This window comes from Chenopodium album, chromosome 12 (genome assembly GCF_948465745.1).
Source record: "Chenopodium album chromosome 12, dcCheAlbu1.1, whole genome shotgun sequence".
In the NCBI taxonomy this organism is placed as follows: domain Eukaryota; kingdom Viridiplantae; phylum Streptophyta; class Magnoliopsida; order Caryophyllales; family Amaranthaceae; genus Chenopodium; species Chenopodium album.
Window position 1 is genome coordinate 23,062,703 of NC_137845.1, and position 19,502 is coordinate 23,082,204.

General features: G+C 38.6%; 1 non-coding gene across 1 annotated transcript; it reads right to left on the bottom strand.

The window, feature by feature from the left end:
• Positions 1-4,563: 4,563 nt before the first annotated feature.
• LOC145573350 (small nucleolar RNA R71) lies at positions 4,564-4,669 on the bottom strand. The gene has a single exon (XR_014097397.1). It is a non-coding gene; the product is annotated as a small nucleolar RNA R71 (small nucleolar RNA).
• Positions 4,670-19,502: the final 14,833 nt, after the last annotated feature.

A 19,502-nucleotide genomic window follows, 5' to 3' on the forward strand; every position in this document is an offset into this window, starting at 1 on the left:
CGGAAGAAACTGTGTATATGACATAGCCTGAAGGTTTTATCAACCAAAACAATTTTACGAAGGTATGCAAGCTTAAAAAGTCCATTTCTGGGTTAAAGCAAGCAAGCAGAAGTTGGAATCTGCTATTCGATGAAGCCATTAGTAAGTTTGGTTTTATCAAGAATCCAGATGAGTCTTGTGTTTACAAGAAGGTCTGTGGGAGTGACATCGTCTTCCTAGTCTTATATGTCGATGACATATTGCTCATTGGAAATAGCATTCCGATGCTAGAGTCTATAAAGGCCTGGCTTGGAAAATGTTTTTCAATGAAAGACTTCCAAGAGGCACAATACATATTGAGGATGAAGATCTACAGGGATAGATCTAAAAGGATGATTGGATTGAGCTAAAGTACTTACATTGATAAAGTACTAGCACGATTCAACATAAAGAAGGTCAAGAGAGGTCACCTACCCATGTCACATGGCATAACCTTAAGCAAGAAGCAGTGTCCAAAGACACCTGATGAGCGAGAAAGGATGAATAAGATTCCATATGCTTCGCTTATTGGATCAATCATGTATGCCATGATATGTACTAGGCCAGATGTATTGTATTCCTTGAGTGCTACGAGTTGATACCAATTAGACCCAGGAGAAGTGCATTGGATTGCGGCCAAGAATATCCTAAAGTATCTAAAAAGGAACAAGGATAAATTTCTGGTATATGGTGGCTCAGATGAATTAGTTGTTGAAGGTTACAACGACGCAAGCTTCCAAACAAACAGAGACGATTTCAAATCCCAGTCAGGATACGTATTTTGTCTAAATGGAGGAGCGTTTATTGGAAGAGTACTAAGTAAAGCACAACCGCAGATTCTACAACTGAAGCCAAATACTTGGCAGCTGCTAAAGCAGCTAAGGAGGCAGTTCAGATTCATAAGTTCATTAGTGAACTTGATGTTTTACCCTCCATCAAGGGTCCAATAGTCCTCTATTGTGACAACAATGAAGCTATTGCTCAGGCCAGAGCGCCAAGGAGACATCAGAAGGTCAAACATGTGAAGCGGCGATTTCAAATGATAAGGGAATGGAAGTCCAAAGGTGAAATCAGAATTTGTAAGATTGGAAAGGACAACAATGTAGCCGATCCACTCACTAAACCTTTGCCTTAAGTGAAACACAACAAGCACGTTGAAGTAATGGGATTCAGGCACGTTGGTGATTGGCTTTGATTTCCTTGTTAGGTGTTTTAATTAATTTTGCAATATTTTACTATAAAACACTATGATGAACCATTCAGATTTTGGTGTAATTTAATTTCATGCAATTTTTGCACTCCGTTTCTATATATTGTGGTTTAGGATAAAATATTGAGTCCATTCGATTTTGAGAATATTCAAAATAGGGTATCAAGACAATGACTTGGATAAAGAAGTACCTATTAAGTGAACATTGAATATTGTAATGGAAAATTATCCCTAATCGAGGTCATTTAAATGATGGACGATTAATGACCACTTGAGATTAGTGTGTAGTTTGATTTATAGCACCGTTTCGTGTGCTACAACGACACGATTGTCATAAATCATTTGCATGGGTATTGGTTTAGAACGATACCGGATTGACCTATGAGAATTCTTTAAGAGATTTAATGATCGTCATAATACACCTCTCACTATGGCTATCGGAACCTCTTTCCTCGACCATGAGTATTGTGAGTTCTCTTGTTTGAGTTCTAGTTCGTTTTGATGTTCGTTAAACGTCTGCCGTATATAGGGATTATAACAGCAACACTCATATGGCTAGGTCCTCATAGTAAGAGAAGCTGACAATAAAACACTAGGAATATCCCTCTATTAACAATAGAGAACATGTCTTTGTTGTTAACAAGGCCTCTCGAAGAGAGAGACTGTGAAAATGCATGACCGTGCTCTGATAGATTTTCTGAAATCAACTTCTTATTGACAGTCAAAATCGGATTTCAAGAAACACTTCTAGACGTAATAAGGATGACGAATAATCTTACCTTATACTTCATGAAGAGACATTAAGTGACATAGTAAATAGGCTATATACTAAAAGCGTACTTGTCCGGAAGGACAAGTGGGAGATTGATAGGAATGGTGTCCTTCGAAAAAGTGTATTATTCCGATAAAGGGTTCGGAATTATTGGAAAGCTAATTATTCAGTGAGGTCAAGTGATCAGAATGCCTAGTTGGAGGCCGCTTTTGATCAGTAATATATTACAACTTAATCTTAACTAAACCCTTCGGGTCACACCCAAGCAAACTAACGATCCGTCACAACGAATTAATGAGTCGCTCGAGTATTATGAACATAGATGTCGGAAATCGAACTAAGGGCGTCGAGACCAAGCGTCGCAAGTCGAGTCGAATTAATAAAATACGAGACGGTAAAAATCAATTAATCAACAAATCAGTGCTCGGAAAAATCCTAGCATCGTATTGGCCTAGCCAATCGATGGCTAGGGTGACAGGGATAGCATAGCCAAAGCTAGTGCCGCAAGGCAAGGCTCGGCCGCAAGCTCAGCATGCCTAGATTGGTCGAGTTAGTTTTGCGTGCAAGGTTGTGCTATCGCAGCCAAGCGAACTAAGAAAGTAATAGCTAGCAGCCAGCCCGCACATAAAAGCAAGGCCAGCCACATTGCGTGGCTTAGCTAGCAGCCGACCCGCACATCGCCGCAAGGCCAGCCACATTGCATGCTGGGCCTTGGGCACGTAGATGCGAAGTGTTGGGCTAAGCGAAGCACAAGCACAGCAGCAGCACCGCAAGCACGCAATGCGTGCAAGCTGGAGCGCGCAGCTGTTGGGCCGTAGTTGTACACGCACACATTGGCAGGCCAGCCAAGCACCAGGCCGCCAGCTGGGCGCGCCTTGGTGCACACCAGACGCCCTGCTCTCCTTCGCTCGATTTTCTATTTATACCCTTAGACTTTTCCTTTTTCGGGGGGGGGGGGGATTTATTTTGTACTTGACACTTATTTTCCAAAAATAGTAGAGAGAGAAAGTAGAGAGAGAAGCTTAAGATTACTTAATTGTACTTGAATTTGATCTTGGATTTCTTCTTCAAATCAATGAAAGTTTGTGAGATTTTCTTTCCTTTGAATTTACTTTATTTGCAATTTCCTTTAAATTCTTGAATGTTTGATTTGAATTCCATTCTTTGCTTTAGAATTTGTTGAGTGATTGATTTTCTTCTTGATTAAACTTGAAATGAATATGATTGTGATTGAATTTGTTTTGTTTTTCAATTTCACCATGATTAGTGAGTAGATTAGTTGCTAAGGAGAAGGGAAAGCATGCTTGATTGATGATTTTTGCTAGTTGATGATCCTTGATTGATTGAATTGTTGCAATTAAATTGGTTGTTATAGTTGTGCATGTGATTAATTAGACTAAGAGTGATCAACCTATAAGATTAATCTAGATTGCATTGCAAATTTCAATGACATGAACCCTTGATTTGAGAATTGCTTTAATTGATTGAATTTTATTGTGATTTTCCTAGTTAGCCATTAATAGTGAACCCTAGCTTGGCTTATAGGAGATAGCTCTTAAATTCCTTTGGTTTCAACTATTGTTTGTCCTTTGTAATGTTTGAATTGATTGAGTGATCCTTCAATTAGCATAATCATTGAACTTGCATGTGGAACCTATATCCCTAGTGTTTAGTATATTGAATTTCTCAATTTATCTAGCTTTCTCGATACCTTAGTTACCAACCCTATCTTTCTACAATCTTTGAAGTAGCTTGACCTTGGCTATAGCTTGCACCTACTCATTTCTTTGGTTCGACCCTTGACTTACTATATACTCGTATTAGGTTGGTCGAGTGTTTACAAATTTTGTTTGGCTCTAGGAAAGGGTAGAAAACGACCTACTTTTCCCTATGTAAAAAATGGCGCCGTTGTCGGGTAGTGATATTGGTGCTTTGTTATAGTTGTTGAGTCTATTTCATCTTTAATTTAAAATACAAAAAGATTTTTCTTTTAGGCTACACTTGTAGCCGTGCTACTAATCATTTCTTTGTGATATTATGCATAGAGCACGTGGTCGTTCACTAGTGCCATTTGATCCGGAAATTGAGAGAACTATTGCAAGGTTAATTGTTGCTAGACGATCTTTTGAGCCCTAGCACTTCAAGTGAAGAAGAACCACAAAAAGAGGAACAAGCAAGAATGGGAGAAAATCCAAGGGCAACGTTGAAAGATTTGGGGATCCCGGTGCATATAGATTTGAGAGTGGAATTGCTCCACCTACAACACCGGCGAATGACTTTGAAATAAGACCGGCAATGATCACTTTGATAGAGAGGCGATAATTTAGTGAGGCCAAGCATGAAAGCCCGCTAAATCATCTTAAAGAGTTCGAAAAATATTGCAATACTATCAAGGTGAATGGAATTTCCCAAGAATTCATCCGCCTCAAGCTTTTTCCCTTATCCCTCATAGGGTGTGCCTTGGAATGGCTAGACAAGGAGGTCAAGCCGAATTCTCTAAGGACATGGGATGAAGTGACCAAGGAGTTTCTATCCCGTTTCTATCCACAAAAGAAAATGGCGGAGGCTAGAGCTTTGATTCAAGTTTTCAAGCAAAATCCTAGTGAGAGTCTCTATGAAGCATGGGAGAGATACAAAGAGTATCAAAGAGAATGTCCTCACCACGGAATTCCTACTTACCAAATTATTCAAATTTTCTGTGGAGGCCTTAGTCCTCAATGAAAATCATATTTAGATGGAGTCAGAGGTCCTATCATGAATAAAACGGAAGAGGAAGTGGTAGACATAATTGAAGACGTAGTGAGGTATTATAGAGATTGGCAAGATGGAGAAAGAGAGTCAACTATCAAGAGTAGCTCTTCGGTGTACTCGGTTGATCATCTAAATGCAATCAACAATCTATCCTCACAAATGACAAACTTGGGGAAGGAGATGTCCGCTATCAAGGCGAAATTAGAAAGTGCTACCTACCAACTTTCAAGTCTTCCCTCCCAATCTAAGGGGAGATGTATGTCTTCTAATTCTCAACCCCCTCCCTCTTCTAGTAACATGCCTAGTGGATGCTTGTTTTATGATGATTGTGGATCGTATGATCGTGATGTTTCTAATTCCCCTCATGCATGTATGGATGTTTGTGGTGATCAAGATGGAAATGTGAATGAGCATGTGAACTATGTGTCAAGTAATAATGATTCTAGGTTTGAGAATCAAAGAGGTCAACGGAATAGGAATTACAACAACCATGGCAATTTTGACAACTACAACCAAGGTGGTGGTAATAGGAACCATGGGAACCAAAATTCCTGAGGTAACTATAACAACCAAGGTTATAGTAGCCAAAATCATAACCAAAATTATGGAAATCATAACCCAGGTTATGGTAACCATAATCAAGGTAGAGGTAATTGGAACAATCAAAATAGGGGAAATTTTAAAAATAACTCTCAAAGGGGTCCCCCACCCGGTTTTGCTCCAAAGACCCAAAATGATAATTCTTATGTTCAAACCTCTTCTTCTTCTCATAGAACCAATTTAGAAGAAATCATTGAAAACCAATCAAAGTTGTTGAACACTTACATGACCGTAAGTAACAAGAAATTTAATGAAATGATGACTCGTAATAAGATGCTTGAAAACCAAAGTTCTTAACTTGCTAATGCCTTGAAAGACCATGCTATTCCTTCTTCTTTACCTTCCCAAGGCCTAGATCTCAAGAGACCGGTCAATGCTATTGTCACAAGGAGTGGTAAGGTTCTTGAGGAGAGTTTGCCTAGGAAGAGTGAGACCAAGGAGGCCACAAAAGAGGTTTTGGTAGAAGATGAGAGAGATGGTGCATCTTTGAGTGAGGTTGAGATTAAGAAGCCTAGTGAAGTGAGAGTGGAGAAAGAAATTGTGAAACCCAAGCTTCCTTATCCACAAAAATTCATGAGACACAAGTTAGATAAACAATTTGGAAGATTTATTGACATTCTCAAGCAACTTCACCTTTCTCTACCATTTACCGAAGTTGTCACCCAAATGCCCAACTACGCAAAATTCCTCAAAGATATTTTGAGCGGTAGGAGGACTTGTGATGGTGTAGAGACGGTGAACTTGACCGAGAATTGTAGTGCAATCATAATGAACAAGATGCCACCTAAGCTAAAAGATCTCGGAAACTTTTCCATCCCTTGTGCCACTTACAAAATGCAAATCGAGAATGCCTTGTGTGACGTAGGATCTTGTGTTAGCCTTATGCCAAATTCGGTGTACCAAAGACTTGAGCTAGGGGAAATCTTACCTACTAACATTACTTTGCAATTGGCCGATAGGTCAATTAATTTTCCTAAGGGTAAGGTAGAAGATGTCCCTTTGAGGGTTGGGAAATTTGTCATTCCGGTGGACTTTGTGGTGCTTGAGATGGACGAAGATGCTAGCATACCTATCATTCTAGGGAGACCATTCCTTGCTACTTCGGGTGCTATGATAGATGTGAAAAGTGCTAAAATTTCACTCAAAGTAGGGGATGAGGTGATAGAATTGGACTTGAATGATAGTATGAGGTATCCAAGTTCTTCTTTAGAAAATTACATGTTGATTGATTCTCTTGATCATGTTGTGTCTTCCATGCATAAGAAATTGCTCAGTTCTAACGATGCTCTTGAGAATGTTTTGTTGAATAAGGAAAAGATAGGTACTCCCAACAAGGAGATGGCTTTGTATGAAGATGTGCTCATGGAAGCCTTGAGGATGTTGAAGAGAAAATGTGTATGAGCATTTCTAGCCAAGAAGCGTTGCAAGTGGATACATCAAAGGAAGGTAAAGGTGTGCCAATGGTTGATCTCAAACCTCTTCCATCACACCTTAGGTATGAATTCTTGGGTCCCAACTCCACCTATCCCGTGAGTGTTAGCTCTTCTTTGAGTAATCGCTAAGCTCAAGAGTTGTGGGATGTTTTGAGAAAGCACCAAGGTGCTTTGGGTTATACCATTGATGACCTCAAAGGTATAAGCCCCGCTTTATGTACACATCACATAACCCTTGAGGAGGGTGCTCTACCTTCTATCGAGAGACAACGAAAGCTACACCCCTAAATGGGAGAGGTAGTGAAAAAGGAGATCACCAAACTTTTGGATGCGGAAATTATATTCCCCATATTGAGTTCTAGGTGGGTCTCTCCCGTTCATGTTGTCCCAAAGAAGGAGGCATGACCGTCGTCAAGAATAAGAAAGGTGAGCTTATTCCGACGAGGACGGTCACGGGATGGAACATTCACTTGTCCCTATGGAATATTTGCTTATAGGAGAATTCCGTTTGGCCTTTGTAATGCTCCCGCAACATTTCAAAGATGTATGATGAGCATATTTGGAGATATGTTGGAGGAGGAAATGGAAGTGTTTATGGATGACTTCTCCGTAGGCAGTGTTTCATTTGAGGCGTGTCTTGAAAACCTTGAGAAATTTTTGGCAAGGTGTGAGAAGGTGAACTTGGTTTTGAATTGGGAGAAGTGTCAGTTCATGGTGGAGGAAGGCATAGTCCTTGGCCATAAGATTTCTCACAAGGGGATAGAGGTGGACAAAGCAAAAATTGAGGTTATTGAGAAGCTTCCACCTCCGGTCAATGTGAAAGGAGTGAGATCTTTCTTAGGACATGCCAGGTTTTATAGAAGATTCATCAAGGATTTCTTGCTCATTGCAAAGCCCCTCAATGATCTTCTTCAAAAGGATGCCGAGTTTGTATTTGATGATAAGTGTTTGGAGGCATTCAATAAATTGAAGAAGGCTCTAATCTCTACTCCTATTATTCAAGCCCCAAGATGGGATTTACCTTTTGAGTTGATGTGCGATGCAAGTGATTTGGCAATTGGAGGTGTCTTGGGTCAAAGAATGGAAAAGAAGCTACATGTGATCTATTATATTTCCAAGACTCCAAATGGTGCTCAAAGAAACTACACCACAACGGAAAAGGAGTTTTTGGCTATTGTTCATGCTTTTGAAAAGCTCCATTGTTATTTGTTGGGTTCTAAGACCATTGTCTTCACGGATCATGCAACTATCAAGTATCTTTTTGCCAAGAAAGAATCCAAGCCTAGGTTGATCTGGTGGGTGCTCGAACTTCAAACTTTTGATATTGAGATTAGGGATAAGAGAGGAGCGGAAAATATTATGGCGGACCATCTCTCTCGCCTAAAGGATTCTCAAATTCATGATGATGGTTCTCCAATTGAGGATAGGATGCTTGATGACTTCTTATATGCTATTGAGGCAAAGGAGCTCCCATGGTTCGCCGACTTAGTGAACTTTCTTGCATGTGGGGAGTTTCCACCTTCCTTTTCTAAGAGTCAACGAAAGAAGCTCAAGAGAGAGGCAAGACACTATATGTGGGATGATCCCATCTTGTACAAGCGAGGATTCGATGGCTTACTTAGGCGTTGTGTTCCAAATGAAGAGGTGCCTAGTGTTTTGAAGATGTGCCACTCGGATCCGAGTGGTGGCCATATGGGTGTTTCTAAAACCGCCACTAAGATTCTTCAAAGCGGTTTATGGTGGCCGTATCTCTTCAAGGATTCATGGGGTTTTGTTAAGAAATGCGACCGTTGTCAACGAGTTGGGAATATCTCCAAGCGAAATGAGATGCCTCAACAACCCATTCTTGAATTGGAGATATTTGATGTGTGGGGAATTGATTTTATGGGACCGTTTCCCTCGTTCTTTGGAAATCAATATATTCTTGTGGCGATGGATTACGTGTCTAAATGGGTTGAGGCCATTGCTTCCCCAACTAATGACCACAAGGTGGTAATGAAGTTGTTCAAGAAGGTCATTTATTCAAGGTTTGGTGTACCAAAGACGGTGATAAGCGATAATGGTTCTCATTTTATTCACAATGCCTTTCAAAAGATGTTGCGAAAGCATGGAGTTCATCAATGATTTGGCCTTCCATATCATCTCCTCAAACAAGCGGCCAAGTTGAGGTTTCCAATCATCAAATCAAGTTAATCCTTGAAAAGACGATTGTAAGAAATAGGAAGGATTGGTCAGACAAGTTGGATGATGCTCTTTAGGCTTAAAGAACAGCTTTCAAGACACCTATAGGTACCACTCCATACCGCCTAGTCTATGGAAAATCATGCCATCTCCCGGTAGAACTCGAACACCTTGCTTTGTGGGTAATCAAGAAGATAAACTTTGATTTGGCAAGTGCGGGGGAGAAAAGGTGGTTAGATCTTCATGAGCTAGAGGAGCTTCGATTTGATGCTTATGATTGTGCTAGTATTTACAAAGCTCGTTCCAAGGAAACTCATGATAAGCTTATCGAGAAGAAAGAGTTTTGTGTTGGTGATAAAGTTCTTCTCTACAATTCAAAAATGAAGTTGTTTCCCGGAAAGCTCATGTCAAGATGGAGCAGTCCTTTCTTGGTTAAGAATGTCTTTCCTTGTGGTGTTGTAGAGGTTTCAATGATGGATTCTTCATCTCCGTTTAAGGTCAATGGACATCGACTCAAGAAGTATTTTGATGGTGCTTTTGTTAGCCTAATTCACATATTGCTTCTTCGACAACCACCTTAATAGGTGGAGAACATCGAGCTATGACGTTAAACAAGCGCTTCCCGGGAGGCAACCCGGTTTTCTAACCCTTTTCTTTTGATTTTTCATTTCTCTATATTTCTTTTATCCTTAAGAACTTTTCTTATTCTTCTTTGTTTTCTTAATTTTAGGTACCATGAGATTGGATGGATGAAAATTTCCGACAATTTCGGTGTTAATTCAAGCTTTCATGAGGTTTGGTTAAACTTAGGTGAAGAAGTTTATTGGGGTAATATGCTCTCGTGTTTGCATGATTCATTGATTTTCTCTTCATTTTCGAATAATTTTTGAACTATTTTTGTGTAACTTTTAAGCAATCGATCATGACGCTCGTTAGCGCCGATGAGAGTGCAAGCACGAGAGCATGTTAAAGGACAAAAATTTCTCCCCTAGCTTTATTTGGTGCGCACGCATCATGGGTTGCGCACACGCACCAGAGGGGTTAGATATTTTAACCCATTTTACTGAAAATCGAAAAATTTTTGAACCCCCTATACCCCACTGGTGCGCACGCACCACCCTACCTGCGCGCGTGCACCACAGGGGTCAGAACTTGGCTTTTTTTTTTGGTGCGTTTCAAGGCTAATTTCAGCCCCCCCCCCCCCCAAGACCCTACCTGGTGCGCACGCACTAGGTAGGTAAGAGTTCCGAGCAAGTAAAGCAGCCCCCTGCCGTAGCTGGTACGCACGCACCAACCCAGCTGTGCGCACGCATCGACCACAGCAGCCCACCCCCCTATTTCGTGCCCTCTTCTCCCAAGCTCACCCCTTTTCACTCCATTTTCTCTATCCTCGAATTCCCCCATATTCACCCCTTTCCAAACCTTTGCAAATTCACTCAAATACACCATTCTCAATATCATTTCTTCACAAATTACATTAAACCATAATCAAATCTTTACAAAAAAAAAACAAAATAAAACAAAAAAAAAATTCAGAAATTTTCGAATTCTAATTCAAAATTTTAGGCTAAATTTCGAATTTTGGGGTTTTGTTTTGGTGTTTGGAACTTGATTTTGGGTGTTCTATTTACTCTATATTCTTCAAATTGTGCAATTTGCAAGTAATTCAAAGCTTCATTGAGGTATATTCTCACTTTCTAGTCATCTTCTTCCTCATATTTGAAGCTTGAAACCCTTGTTTTTGCTTTCATGGTAGAACTCTATTGTTGGTTCTTTTAGCTTGTATTTTGTGTTGAATGATGTTATTGGATGTTAAATTGAAGCATTTTCGTGATGAATTTGTATACCTTGCTTGAATCCTTGAATCACCATTGTTGGTCATTTTCTCTCTCATGAGTATTCTATATGATAGTTTCATTTCTTTGATAATTCAATGTTTTGGGATTAATTTGCTCAAAATGATTCATGATTTGGTCTCTTGTGTCCAATTTTGCCTTTACTTCATGACTAGTTTGCTTCAAACTTATGGTTCTATAATCATGGCATAATTCATGTGTGACCATTTCTTGTTTCATTTTTTATTGAATAATGTTTGTGCTTGACTTTAGAGCAATTTCTTTTAAATCTTCTTGAACAATGATAATTGTAAATAAATTGCTCATGAATTGCTTTGCTTCTTGTAGATGGCCCCTATCCGTCATAAGAAGTGTGCTAGATCAAGTTCAAGCAAAGCTAGGCACGTTGTTCCACCTCCTCCCGAGGTGGTAAAAACATACGGCATTGAATTCTCTAAGGAATTACATTGGGATCGGTTCGAGCAACTATCAAAGCAGAAGCTCAAGTCAACAAGATTCTAAGATCAAACAACAACCAAGCTACTTGGAATTGATGATGACATTCACTACCTAGCCAAGTGTTGGGGTTTGGTGAGTCTGACTCACCGCGGAAACAACCCCTCCCGAGGAACCACTCGCAATAAATAAAATCACAAAGCATAAATAAATATTCACAAAGAAAAGATAACGAATCTTACCCTCGAAGCGAGCTTCGCCCAAAACCCGGGGCTCTTACTTGAAAGCTACTAGCACGTCAAGCGTCGCGCCTCTGACGGTATCCACCCACAAATGGGCGAACACAACTTTAAGGTCTACTATCTTGGGGTGAGCAAGGTCCGACCTAAACCCGAGTGTTATGTGAGTTTAAGAGTTTTCCCAAAAATTATGGAATGCTCTTTTTAACTCCCACTCAAGCACCTTACTCCAAAACCCAAAGCTTGGTATTTATAGAGGAAAGTATGAGTGGGAATTTTTATCCCATCAATGTGGGATCATGAAATTCCACAAATTAATTTAAAGCTAAATTAAATTAAAATTGCAAACTAATAATAAATCTACAAGTGGCATTACCATGTGAGATGGGTTGGTGAGGACCACATGGAGAGTAGGGGACCATACTTGCTCCCCACTCAATACTCTCCTTGTGCCACATGTCCTCTCCCACTTACTCCCATATTCCAAGCTTCCCCTTATTCATGGCCCTATGACCCGAGCCAAGCCACGAGCCAAGCCTGAGCCCGGCCCGCACCAGCCCGCAGCCAGCCCGCACCTGACCCGAGCCCAGCCCGCACCAGCTGCTGCTGCTGCGGTTTGGTGCGGCTGCGGCTGCTGCCGTGGCACGGCGCGGCTGCTGCTGTGCCTAGCCGCGGCTGGCCGGGGGTTGCTAGCACGGTGTGCTAGCTCGTCTTGCCCCTAGCATTCGGATGCTCGGGGCACACCGATGCTAGGGGTATTTTCGGGAATATGGTCGATTTATTATTATTTTGCGCGTCTCGTCTTTTATTATTTTAGACTCGACTTCCTACGATCGGTTTCGACGCTCTAAGCTCGAATTACCGACGTCTAAATATTTAACACTCAGGCAACGAATTAATTTCTTCCGAATTAATTCGTTGAGTTGGTTCGCATATATTTGCTTGGGTGTGACCCGAAGGGTTCAGTCAAGATTAAGCTGTAATATTAATTATATTAATATTACTGATTGGAAGCGGCCTCCACCCAGGCATTCTGATCACTTGACCTTACTGAATATATTAGCTTTCTAATAATTCTGAACCCGCTATCAGAATAATACACTTGTTCGAAGGACACCATTCCTTTCAATCTCCCACTTGTCCTTCCGGACAAGTGTGCATGTAGTGTATAGCCCTTATCCTATGTCTCTTCATGTCTCTTCATGAACTACAGAGTATGATTACTAGTCATCTCTGTTACGTCCAGAAGTGTTTCTCGAAATCCGAGTTTGACTGTCAATAAGCATATGATTTCTAAAATCCATCTGAGCACGGCCATGCATTTTTCACAGTCTCGCTCTTCGAGAGGCCTTGTAAACAACAAGACATGTTCCCTATTGTTAGTAGGGGGACATTTCCAGTCTTGTAATGTAGCTTCTCTTACTAAGAGGACTCACCCGCCCGATATCTGTCTTTATAATCCCCAATTACGACAGACGTTTGGCGGATACCAAAGCGGACCAGTACTCAAACAAGAGATCTCCCACTACTCATGGTCAAAGGAAAAGAGTACCGAAAGTAATAATGAGAAAATACTTATGATGATTTTTAAATCTCTTAAAGTATCCTCATAGGTCTATCCAGTATGGTTCTAAACCAATACCTGTGCAAATGATTTGTCTCCTCATAGCACAAGAAACGGTGCTACAAATCATACTACACACTAATCTCTGATGGTCATTATTCGTCCACAAAATATGACCTTGATTAGGGATAATTTTCGATTAAAATATTCAATGTTCACTTAATAGGTGTTTCTTTATCCAAGCCATTGACTTGATACCCTATTTCGAATATTTATTAAAATTGGATGGACTCATTATTTAATTCTAAACCACAATTAAATAGTTTTGTAGAATATTTAGAAATATTTTATTCCACTATGAAACTTCACAATGTTTCATCTTATGATAAATGGTTTTTCCCAAATGTATTAAGAGTAGTACTCTTCATAAAACATTCATAGAAATCACACTCATATTTGATATGCTTGATTTCTTTCATGCAATTATGAATGTTGTCGTTCACTTATTGCATAGGTTTAGTTATAATTACTTTGCAAACCTTAGCATCTTCATTATCCACCATTTCCATAATAATATGATAAAATTTTGAGAGTGTTAATGGATTACATGTGATTTAGGATTTATTGTCCAAGCAATGGCTCCCACTCATTTTCATGATTTGAGACCTTCTACTTGACAACCTACAATCATTAATGTTCAACAACGAACCTTTCCATTTAACATCTATCTTATTATTGCCTTTAAGGCAACAATATTCTCAACATATATTTTAGTAGACTCCCCGATGATGCCTTGCTTGGGTTTTACTCCAAGCGACTCACAACGATTTGGGATACCCTAATCACTTGTGATCATGGAAATTTTCCTTAAATTCCCGCACATTATACATGGATGCACATCCATGTTACCATTCTCAAGCCACGACACTTCTTGCCTCGTGCTTATAAATGGCTTCCTTGATAAGGAACTAATCCTTGTTAAAGTTTGTGCTTGCAACATCAAAACTCAAATTATATTTGTCTCCATGCGTCAAGAACTCATTCAACTACTTATCTAAGTTCTTTGGATGTTCTTGACTATAATCTAATGATCTAATACTTAGATTAATGTCGATTGGTATCTTATACGTACTTCACATGCTCTAAGCATGTAAGTCATTTGACGATTCCATATCATAGCTTTACATGATGGATTTAATTCTAGAATTATTCTCAATTTTATTCCATCCTTGTGACATTTAGCTCATACAGTTACACTGAGTCTTGCCAAATTGTTCGCTATATGATATGACTGAAAGTCTCTTACTAGAGTCTTTCTTGTTTGATTTAGTACTTATCCTAGCTTATACTTAGTTCAAACATTTACTTAGCTTCATACATATGGGTCGAAAGCCTTTCAAAGTCCTTCATGTTTAACATGGTAATTTCCTTTACTCATTTAAACATTTTAATTAAGTCTATACCATAGAACTTAATTCCCAACATGTACTAAGTATCGTCTTTAGCTCGGTCCGTTGTCGAAAGTACTTTCAAATCTAAGCATTTAGCATTTGATAGTTGTTTCACAATAGAGTTCGTAAACATCTTGTTGGACCATTACTTTTGCTCCCACTAAACTTCTTGTTTATCAGAATTTCTATGTTTCTCCATAAGTAAATCCTCTTATTAACTTTATGAAAAAACACGTTCCAATTTCTTCATGCAATGCTTTCTTTAATCCCATGACGGATTCCATGTGCTTGCTTTCAAATCTAGCATTATTTAGATTTTCAAAACCCTTAGACTATTCCATAGTCACTTCCAAAATTCCATTTTGGGAAGGCGGTTTTGGTATCTATTTTGCCATATTTCATATGCGCAATTTTGCTAGATCAATCACGAAAAGACTTGAGCATTCCGATTGGTGTATGGTATTTTATTAAAATCAACTCCTTGAAATTAATTATATCTTTTACAACCAATCTAGCTATGTATGCATATACATTTCCACATTTGTTAGTTTTCTCCTTGAAAACTTATTTGCAATCGATGGGTCTTTCACCTTTCATGCAGATTAATCAAGTTTCAAACATGATTTTCAAACATGGAGTCTATTTCGGATTTTCATGGCTTTTAACCATTATTCGGAATTTGGATTTGTCGTAGCTATCTTACAGGACATTATTCCTTTACTATCTAATAGTATGCTTGTAAGTCTTAGGTTTGTTTCTAACTTAATAGAAAATTTATAGGATTCAATCCAAGCCTTTGGTGAATTCTATACCTATACGGGGTAATTGCATCAAACACTGAGTTTTAAGGCGCTTTCAAAGACCTTTTATTATGTTTATCTTACTCCAACATCTTTAATGTTTTGTGAGTAATGAATTCTCTTTTAAGGCACTTATAAAGTCCTTTTGAGTATTCTTGATCAAGCATTATCACGAAGTCCTTTAAGGTCTTCCGAGATTCTCAGTTTTAGTTTGTTGCTAAGCTCGATGGTCATCGAGTTCATTTTCCTCCCACTTGTCGTTTTCGAAACGTGTTACTTTCCAGAAAGACACTACTTAGAGCAACAAACAATTTTTTTTGTCCTCAATTAGGATGTGGAGGTAATACCTGTAGTCTCACTTGAATGCTTACAAAGAGACATGTATATTTTCTTTGGGTAAAAGTTCGTTGTGAAACAAACAGTTAGCTCCTACTTGAGCTATCTTAGTCTTTATTGAGCCATTCAGCTCCCACTGAGCCACTTTGCTCCCACTGAGCTAGTGAACTCCCACTGAGACTAAGAGCCTTAGACATATACTTGAAAAGACTTTTAGAAGTTATTTCTATCCATAACTAAATATGGCGTCCTTTCTTAGCTTCGACATTTTGTTTAGTGTAACATTAGTCATTTGTGCAAATCTTTAAGAACTTTATAGGAAGGGTTGTGAACCATCATCGTTCGAGTCATTTTCAAATGACACCGAGGTCTCCGTGAAGACACACCATGTTCTTTGTGGAGTTATTTATGAAATTTTCCATTCATAATTTTGAGATAGTCACGCTTGGCTCAAGCAAACATCGCTCAATCTAATCTAGACGTTTTGATATCTTTCCAAGTCGATTCTGTACTTCACTGAACTCTTGAGCTACTCAAGTCAAGTTTGTTCACATTTGATGAATATAGCCATATCCTTTCAAATTCTTTGTGAAACGTTGAAGTAATTGAATCCTCTTTAGCCTTCGGAGTCAATTGTCTATACCGAGAACAATAGCTCTCTGCTTTGTCGGTTTCAACAAGAAAGACTTTCTTGTCTTAGAACGATTCCAATTCGAGCAACTATCAAGAGCCTATCTAATAGAGCCTTGAGTACGTTCTTGTCAATGTGACATTTCTAAAGATGTTTGGAACGCAAATCAAGCCCATAACTTGAGCTTAGTGAGTTTATCATGTTAGGGAAATGTTTGTTTATAATCAAGCATTCTTGACTCAACGCTTGGATAGCCATACCATTCAAATAAATCTCGCAACTATTGCTCATTATTTTGAATGTGAGTCTTTCCGTGTGTAAACGGATCAATTGCTGATTATGGAACATAATAACCATTACTTGTTCCAGCCTTTGGCTTAAAAGGTCTTTAAACAAAACATACGACCTTACAACTGATGTAGCTCTTCTTGCTTCATTCTAAGCTTGTAAGTCGATAACTTAGCTTAACTTCAATAGTTTGAGGTCACTATCATAGTGGAACACTCAAGCAGTATTCGATACTTGTGAAGATAACGAATTGCTAAGTTAACTACAATAACATGAACTCATAAGTTGAAATGAAATCTAATTCCTTTTCTTTGTTCCTTCTTTCCTATATTTCTTATCATACAATATCTCATAATCTTACTTTAAGAATCATTTCTTTAAGTACCTTGACTCATATACTTTGTTAGGCATAATCAAGCACCTAGTGCGCCGTTAAACAAAGTTCCATCTTTTCCATTAATTCTTACTCGAATTACTACATCAATGAGTCCTACTCAAATATGTATGATGCGAAAAGATACGTTGGTTGTCAAACATTGACAATCTTGAGTTTGCAACTCAATACCTCATGTTTTATCAAAACTACCTAGTATTTTGAATACATGATGTCCAACCGTCCTTTCGGACTTAGTTATAAAAGTCATTTATGAGAATTATATTTTAGAAATGCTTTTCCTTTCTTTGAGAACTATTCTCAAGGATTTCCTTTACCAATCATGGAAACAATATTATTTGATTTAGAGTACTATGAATATAAGTGCAAAGTATAACCATTTATCAAGAACATAATAAGTTTGAAATAGAATTCATGCAATACTTCAATCTTATTAAACGTCTTATTTACGCATAAAAATTGTCCCTATTTGGCGAAAATAAGGCGATTCCAAGATCCGAAGAAACAAAGAGTGGTTAAGCATGCTTTGGCTTGTCTTAAACACTCAATCTTCTAGGTAAGCATTGCCTTGCTAATGGCTCTAAGCCACTCTTGGTTAGACAATCGTCGCATCTAATGCATCTTTGACGATGTATCTCTTTTGCCATGGTATGTGAGGACTCCTCACTCATACCGATGAGTTAAACCAAAACCAACGTGCACACCCGGTGTGCCTTATGCCCCTTAGAGGAGTGATGGCACCTCGCTTTGGCGTAGCCTACCATCACCATCGTCCGGTTAGTAAGTGTTGTTTTGGAAAGGCAAGTTTTACTCAATATTATTAGGGACCTAGGATTTCTATGTTGGTTGATAAGTGAACTTAACTAATCATCGCAACATCAAGAAAACCTAAACATGCATCTAACGAATATTTTACACACATATATATAACCATAAAATATAAAGCGAAATAATAGATGCATATTGGCAACTAGCATGACCCCTTGAAATCTTCATATCTTCAAAAGGTCTTCATTTGCATTTCAAGGCTTTGTCTTCCAAGATACGCCGTCTTCAAGACTTAACCAAACTATGCAAAAACTAGTGTCTATAACTAGGAATAATCTAAATATTAAAGTACAAAAATACTTAACGGTGCGTAGACCGTATTTAGATTTACAAAAATACATAACGGCACGTAGTCCGTATTTTCTATCCTAGTCGGGTCCCACTAGTTGCCATTTCATAAAACCTGTGAGAGAGAGAGAAAATATATATATTCCATTCATCCATTCACTATTTGTGAATGGCCCATGCAATTTACAAAATTAACAACAAGTAAAATGCATTCAAACAACGCGCGCACTAGTAACTAATCTAGGTGGTTAATCCGATTAACACGCCTAATTAAAACTAGTCAAAGTTGTTTAACCGATTATAAATTACGTCATTAACAATTGAAGCTCCCACTAAATTCCGCATTTCCTTAATTAATCCAATTAATTAAGTTGGTAGCACCCAAATTTGTCAAAATGAAATTTTGCCAATGCCGCTCAAAAACCCGAGGCCTAGCCTCCCAAAATTTTAATTAAAACTAACAAAATTAATTAAAATAAATAAACGGCAAAATAATTAACATCAAGCCTACTACGGCTAGTCACCTCACCGCACCAAGCATACGCACATGCCAAGACAACGAACACACGACCCACGGCTCACGGCCGCGAGCCGCTGCCACAGCACAGCCGCGCGTGGCTGCTGCTGCCCACACGTGAGCTGCTGCTGTGCGTTGCTGCTGCCGCTCGTGTGGCCCACCATCGAGGCGGCGCAACCACCGTGGCAGCCACATGCGGGCTGCTGTGCAGCCCGGCTCGCCATGGTGGTGCATTGCCTCGTTTTGCGTGCCACTGCGTTGGGATTTGATCCCTTTTCCGCGAGACAAAAATAATTAATTCTAAATTAATTTTAGAACTAATTTAGTGAGCAAAATAAAATTTTAAACAAGTCCAACTTAATAAAATTTCAAAGTGCAATAACCAAAATAATTCCAAGAACCATCTTTAATTAAATTGGTTTAGCTTGGTGCAAAATAAAATTGAGGCAATTTCTCACTTTCAATTTAATCAATTTAAATTAAACTTGAGAATTTGACAAAGTAAAGGGAAGTTGGAAAAATATGAACTTTAATGTTCAAATGAAAATTCCAACATCTAAAATTTGTGAATCCTTGAAAATTATATCTTCCAACATGAAGATAACCAAATTTCTATCACAAAAATCGAAAATTTATGTTTCTAATCAACTCAAAATGATTAAAACAACAAAGTTCAACTCAAAATAACATGGAATTTAGTGGTTTTCAAAGTTTCAATCACTTATCACAAATAAAGATTGAATCTTTAACACTTAGGAAGTCTCAAAAATAAAATTTTCACATTAAAAAGCAATTAGTTTGCAATTATGTGAAAATAAATCAACCTTTAAGCATCAAATACTACCAAGTGTGCTTTAAGGGGACATAAAAGTGCAGAAAATTATGCAAATAATCAACCATATAATCAACA